At 31.3% G+C, this 7,254-nt stretch overlaps 1 pseudogene; it reads right to left on the minus strand.

Moving 5' to 3' along the window:
- Window positions 1-1,697: 1,697 nt before the first annotated feature.
- LOC105114466 (uncharacterized) lies at window positions 1,698-5,056 on the minus strand (annotated as a pseudogene).
- Between the last annotated feature and the right edge of the window lie 2,198 nt (window positions 5,057-7,254).

Raw genomic sequence — 7,254 nt, forward strand, 5'->3', positions numbered from 1 at the left:
GGTAGATACCTTTAATTCACAAAACAAAAGTTCACCTATATCTTTATATTTTGCTTGATCAATTGCTTTATATATAAAACTCATAACTGGTTTCTCATCTAATCAACTAATTAAATAATTTTAATTAGAGAATATGTTACCTTAATACATGTAATGATATGATGCCAAAACCTATTGTCCAAAACACAACTTTAAATTTGTTTCCTTTCTTACATTCCTGAAAACCTATATAACCTCCATTGTTCAGAAGTAAACATAATCATCAATTATATTTTATTACCATTCAAAGATCCTAGAGTGAAGTATGTAGTAGTAAATCAATTTGTAGCGGGCCAAATCAAATCATTTTCTTTTATAAAGTACCTTAACATAGAAATATAAACAATTCTTGAATAACTATATGAGTTGATTCTCCACTTCTTAGCAATAGTTATTTGATAGAACTCTAGCCTCTTCTTAAAATCTTTCAATACCAAGTTGATATAATGGTCAACACATGGTGTGCAAGATAATTTTTTCCCCTTTTCCATCAACAATTGTCTTGCTGCCTTATAATTTACAACATTATCGTTGATTACTTGCACATCATTTTCCTCTCCAATCCTTTCAACAATAGCATCAAACATCTTAAATACTTTATAACATACTAGAGGTATCCATCGATAAAAAAATAATATTATCTCTTTAATGACTATTAACTAAAAAGTTGCAAATAAAATGTATTATTTTATTTGTTCAGTCATCAAACATTATTGAACAACTTGTTTTTTTTTTCCATTCTAGCTTGTACTTCTCAAGAAATTTTATTATTTTATCTACTTCTAGCTTTAAATACTTGTCTCTATCACCATTATACTATTATAGTAAATAGTAATACTGTTCTAGTAAATAGTAATACTAAATCTTAAGCTATAATACTTTCCCAAGGATTTTAGTTCTTTTAATAGGTTTAAAATGGGAAATCTTTTTGATAAAATTTAAGTAATTCGAGAACAAGTATTTTAATTAAAAGAGGCCTTAGACATTTGAAATTTGATATTTAATTTTGTTAAAATTTATATATTAATTTATGTTTAAAAATCATTAATTATCCCTTAATTATTTAAATTTGATCAAATTGAACCTTTAATTTTAAATTTTTATTACTTTCAACCTCATCCATTTTTTCGAGGTGTTAATTGACCAAATCAAGAACTAGTAAGTACCATATGTATGACTTGAAATAAAAATAATTTTTTTAATAATAAATTAAATTAAATAAAAAAAACCAAAACAGAAATTAAAATATATTTTCTTATTTGGTTTTATTTTTTTGAAAAAAAAACATGTTTTTCCTTCTGTTTTTTTCTTGATACTTGGTAATGTAGGATGACACAGTATGGAGTGATATATAAAATGTTGGGGGCAGATAGGCTGCTCCACAATCTCCGCCTCGAAGCGTTGTGCTTGGTCCCTCGAGCAGAGCTCCTCATTACTCTATTTATGTCGAGGATGAAGTGTCAAGGACTTCACATGTCATGGGAAGCCATCGTTGGTAAGCAAAATGAACTCCCCATTACCTATGATTTACTTAAAGTTTTGCAAGCTTTGTATATCTGCTACTATTTTTTGTGGGTTTATGCAACACAAACTGGTAATTAATACAAAGGAATTTACAGTATTTCTTGAAATGTTAGAAGGGCATGCAAATTAAGTAGAGTTGACTTGTATTCTAAATTGTGAGTAGCAAGAAAATGAAATGCACATCACATCTTTGAGTGTATAATGTTTTGAGTCAGTGCTCTTTTCGAAGTCGGATACATTCATCTAATAATAACCCAATTACAAGATTAGCTTTTCATAATATTGTAAGATCTTGCTTTCTAAATAAACCTATTTCCTTTATTTTTCTACCCCACAAATAATGTGGCATTGAGGCCACAATTCTTTGAGTGTACCATGTTCTTCCTTTTATTATTCCTCCACTCCATGCATGTGTAGAAGCTTCTCTCTTTTCTTCTTTTGATTCAACTCAAATCCGTTGTAGATGAACCCTAATTAAAAAGCTAAAGCTAACTAAAGCTAACCTTCTCTCTATCTTCATGCCCCTTGCTTTGTCTCTGGTCTTTCACTTTCGTTGTTGTTCACATATTCTTGCAGGCATCTCTCTTTACTCTTCTATCTTGGATTCCAAATCTTCGAAACCCATGTCTCCAACATGTAGCCACTTTGATTTGTAGGCCCTCTTCTATCTAGGATATTCATTTTTGAGCAGTCATGGCACATTCATGATCTAGTAATCAAGCAACACAATATGGTGTGGGCCAATGTGCGGGGAAAAAGAGTGGTGAGGAATCTCTTTGAAGTTTCCCATCCAATACTCTCACTTTGCTCATTTTTTCTTCACACCAATGCAATTTTTCTTCACTCATGTCAGCCATTCTCAATACCCTAGAGACAAGTTTTAAGTCTATTAGTCCCATCAAGAACTCCATCTCTTCTTCCACCGTTAATTTTCTTTTCCTTATGCAAGTGCGAGCTCGGCGAAGATCTTTAAGCTTCATCTTTTTCTGCACATTTATAGTATGTAGAACATTCTGGATTAATTTCAAAATGATATGCTCATATACCATTACATGAGAGTGAAAAGTAGGATTATTTTTATATTTATTTAAGCTTACTTTTTTATTAACTTTCTTCATTAATTGGAGAAGAACAGGATCTACTGAACCCCTTCGATTTCGCTTGAAGAATGCCTTCAGAATCTGGCAGTTTTTCTCCTTATCATCCTTGAGAAAATCCATGAATGTTCGGATTCCGTCTTCCATTATCATTAGAAATGCAGCCGATGAAATTCTTGAGCCAAATTTAGCATCATCTTTCTGATCATCTTCAGAATCTTGAAAGAACAAAATAAAAGAAATTAAGAAAGCTAGGCAAATAAAGATACATAAATGAAAAATAAGCTCCCTGTAGCCATACTAAAGATCCAATATCTAGATTTCAGATGAATAAAGGGAAGGGACAGGAAAAAGAACAACGAAATTGTGAAAATTACATGTAAATGGCTTGAACATAGGAATTTTGACAGCAAATCTTGAATTCAGATCTCATTGTAGTGGAGGTTGTAGGAGTTTAATGGGATGCAAAAAGGTTTTTTTCCCGTCTAATCTAAAAGCCAAGTAAGCCTTCCAATGACTTATATGCAAAAAAGAAAAAAAAAAATTCCTCTCTACCTTTTAAAGAAAATTGTGACGATGCTTTGGATATGAACCCAAATTATCAGCCTTTTGAAGGATTGAGTAATTAACCTACTCTAATGGACTCGATTCTTTCGTTTTCTTTTTTCTATGTTTCCTAAGATGATGAAATGTATACGGAGGATTAGGCTTTACTTGAATGCATGCCTCGATATTCTGGCACCAGGAGTAACTTCGGTGCTAAAAGCCTCATTCTGGCATAAACCTCAGGTCTCCTGCCTTGTTCATAAGGCTCATTTTCGACATATCTCTGCAAAAGGACTTGGAATTGCTGAAACTGTTGTGCAATATGTGCTGGACAACCAGGATCAAAGTCGCATTGCGAAGCTCTTTTTAGTCCAAAGTTCTTGTAGTTCCAATTAAGTGCTTCCCATGTTAAGCAAATTTGAGCTACATAGGCACCTTCCAATTCATGATACGGGTTCTGGCAGACGTCGGAAGGCTTCTTGTTTATGGTAGAAAACTTGTGAACAATCCTATCTGAAATTGATCTTGGATTCACATGGATGGACTTTAGAGACTCTGAAAACAGGTAGCACGTTTGAAATTAATTAGTAATTTGCTCTAGTATGGATCAAAAACCTCTAATTAATGCTGGAAACATTACATTCAATAGTACTCAAATAAAATTACCTGTTTCATGAAGCTTTTGAGCACTAATTCTGTCTAGGTACATCATCTCCTCATCATATTTCTGGAACACCGTGTAGGATTCCCACCTGCGGCAACTTCTTCGCGACGAAGAAGAAAATGGATCTTCGGTTCCCGAGTCCTTGATGAATGGAGGAGCTCTTAGAAGTTGAGCCTACTGTGCACGAGTCACCAAACATTTCTTCCTCATCCTTTTCTTGAACTTGAAGTTTGCTCAGTTCCAATCGGTTTGGTGCATAAATCAGGAACTTTTCATCAACAGATAAATATGTATCCTTCAGCTTCTTATTTTCAATTTCTTGATTAATGCAGTCTTCTGCAAGAGAAAGCAACATAAGCAATATCAGGAAAAATGGAACCAGTATAAGTACATGTGACTAGTGTAACAAACTTTTCCTAGAGAAGCTAATATGATGCAAGTAGCCATATACCACCACTGTTTTCGTCACTGTCCATGAAACCACTTTTGTGTAGGTCTTTGGTGATCGGAGCTGTGGGGTCCCGTTGATTTGCGACAGAATCATGAACCGAATCGATATCACTTGTTTTCATCTCTTCTTCAACCATATCTGCGTCACCATGTTCTGATTCTGAACCTGCTGAGGCAAGGACAGAAAGCATTTCATCACTAGCAAAACTATCACCTTGCTCTTCAAGAACGGCCTCCGGTGTGCTTACGAAATCTTCAACATGATTATGATTTGTATGAGTGCTGTTGTTAGGCATAACCTGAATTACTGATTCATATTCACAGACACGGATTATGTCGGCCACAAGATTATCTTTTTCCATAGACTGAGCATAGTAGCTATATGTTTCAATTTCTTCCTCCTCCTCTTCATCAGAGAAATTATATTCATATACATTTTGGTTTCTGCAAAACAAGAAACAAACAAACAAAACAAAGAAAGAAAGTTAGCATATTTTTTGTTTTTGAGAGGGAGAGAGGTGTAGTTGGCATGAGACCTTTGGATTATAGGATAGCTGCCAATGAAGTTGATGAGCTTAAGGAGCAAAGTGGAGGAGAAGTAGAGGAAGAGAAGGAGAACGAAGGAGGAGCTTGAGACATTGCGGAACAACCTAGCAAGAGCTTCTCTTGAACATGTCATTTTCTTGTTTTATGTTCCAAAAATGAGTACCTAAAACATTGAAAGAGCAAAGTGAACTCCTAGAAGAAGAAAAGGTGTTCTTTGGTTAGCTTTCGTAACGTTTTCTTACAGCATGTCCTGTACGTCCTACAATGCCCAAGTGCTTTACCTTGATAGTGGCCTAATCATATATCATGGATGGTTTGTGACTAGACACTACGGGTAGGATTAAGGTTTTTTTTTTAAAAAAAAAATTATCTAGGTGATGTTTAAGTGGTAAAAATTTAGAATTAAAAGGTTTGTTTCTTCTGTGGTTTCAGGTTTGAGTCCTTAGTTACTCATATGATGGCCACTGGAGGCTTATATGATCGTTAACTTCAGGGCCCGTGGGATTAGTCGTGGTGTGCGCAAACTGGCCTGGACATCCATATTAATCTTAAAAACAAGTTTTTTTGGAAATTAAAAAAATATTTTGTATTGTTAATGTATTTTTTATAATTGCTATACACACACACTTAACTTATTATTGGAAGTTATTTTATGAGTTTAATATATATAAAAGACTTTATTAATTAATTAATAAAAGATAAGAAAATATCCATTATATGTTTTGGAATTTCCTTCTTATAACAAGTTTTTCACTGAATTAGAGTTTTATAAACAAGTTTTTCACTGAATTAGAGTTTTATAAGATAAATGTGAGTTTAATCTAAGTTGAATTACACATATTAAGCTTTCTAGAAAGATATTGTAGGCAAAAATCCAAGTTTATTTGGACCTCTAAACAGATAGATTTTAAACTTAAAATATCAAAATAAAACAATTCAATAGCTCAAATTCATCTACATATTTAAGGATATAACTTTTATAAAGTGTTCCAGATTAGACAAAATTATTTTCAAGATAAATCTCCTAATGCATGATGAAAGATAAGTTTTATCCCCCAATTTGATGAGAAACTAACAGTTTAAGAGTCTTACCTTAATAAAAATTCTTAAAGGATTAGATGGATTTTCTCTACAACTTGTAAACTCCTAATCTTTGTCCTTAATAGCTTATCATAAAGGTTATCTATTGGGATACAGAGAAGAAGAGAAAAACAACTAGGATGTTTTTTGTCTATGAGAATTTTCAGAGAGATCATCTTTGTTACTGAAATTTTCAAAGACCATGAGCAACTAATTCTCCATTTTGGTTTAAGAGGAATAGACACCGTCTATATTATTAAGTTGTGAGAAGTAACATTGACATTGCAATTCTTTTAGATTCTAGTACTTATATTTTTTTTTTATTTTGGAATTATGTTATTGATTTCGGTTCAAGATATTTTTTTGAGATAACATGTATGCTTTCTAGTTTCTTTCAATTCATAATTGTTGTTCAGGATTAAAGTAAGAAGCAAAAGAATTAAATTGATTGTTGCATCTCTCATTTTAGTTTATTATATAAAAATAAACTAAGTTAAATTGTTAAACTTTTGAATGGTTGCTTAAAATAAATTTGATAGACTTTGCTCCTAAGGCTATTAATGAGTGCTTAAGAATCTGTTTTCAATATTAAATTCATTTTATGATAATAAATTGATTGTCTAATTAATTAAATGATAATCTTCTAGATTCCTTTTAGCATTAAGAAATATTGAATTTATTTGTTTGACTTGAAAAAATATTTATTTTTACTTCTATGATCAACACATTTATAACAATGGATGTATAGATCATCGAATTGATTTAATGACTTATCAATTTATTATCTTTTTATTTTCAAAATTTAATTTCTTTAATTATTCAAATCCCCCCAACCTTTTTTATTTTAGAATTTTGTAAGAAGATTAAACAATATTTTTCTTGGGTTTAACTTAGTCTTTACAATTATATTACAAAATTATTTTATTTGTAATATTAAAGTCAAAATTATATTTTCAAGGTTTAGATGACATTCTAGTTTTATAGCATAAAAAAATTAAATGATATGGTGATTGACATGGATAATCGATAAAAATATAATTTAACTAAAAAAAATCAAGATACCTTTAAAAAATATTAAAACGACAACATGTTAGATTGACTCAAATCACATAGGGTTAATTTGTCAAATACACTACCTAGATCATGAGAAATTAATAACCCTATAGAAAGAAAGTTAAAAAATAATTATTAAATTCAATTATCAATCAACCTAATATTAAATAATGAATTAAAAACAAAATTCAACTAAGAATTAAGTTTAGTTAAGTCAGGTCAACCTGTTAAACTTAAATTATAAAACTAAAATAA

The sequence above is a fragment of the Populus euphratica genome, unplaced genomic scaffold, assembly GCF_000495115.2.
Source record: "Populus euphratica unplaced genomic scaffold, PopEup_1.0 scaffold531.1, whole genome shotgun sequence".
NCBI classification, from domain to species: domain Eukaryota; kingdom Viridiplantae; phylum Streptophyta; class Magnoliopsida; order Malpighiales; family Salicaceae; genus Populus; species Populus euphratica.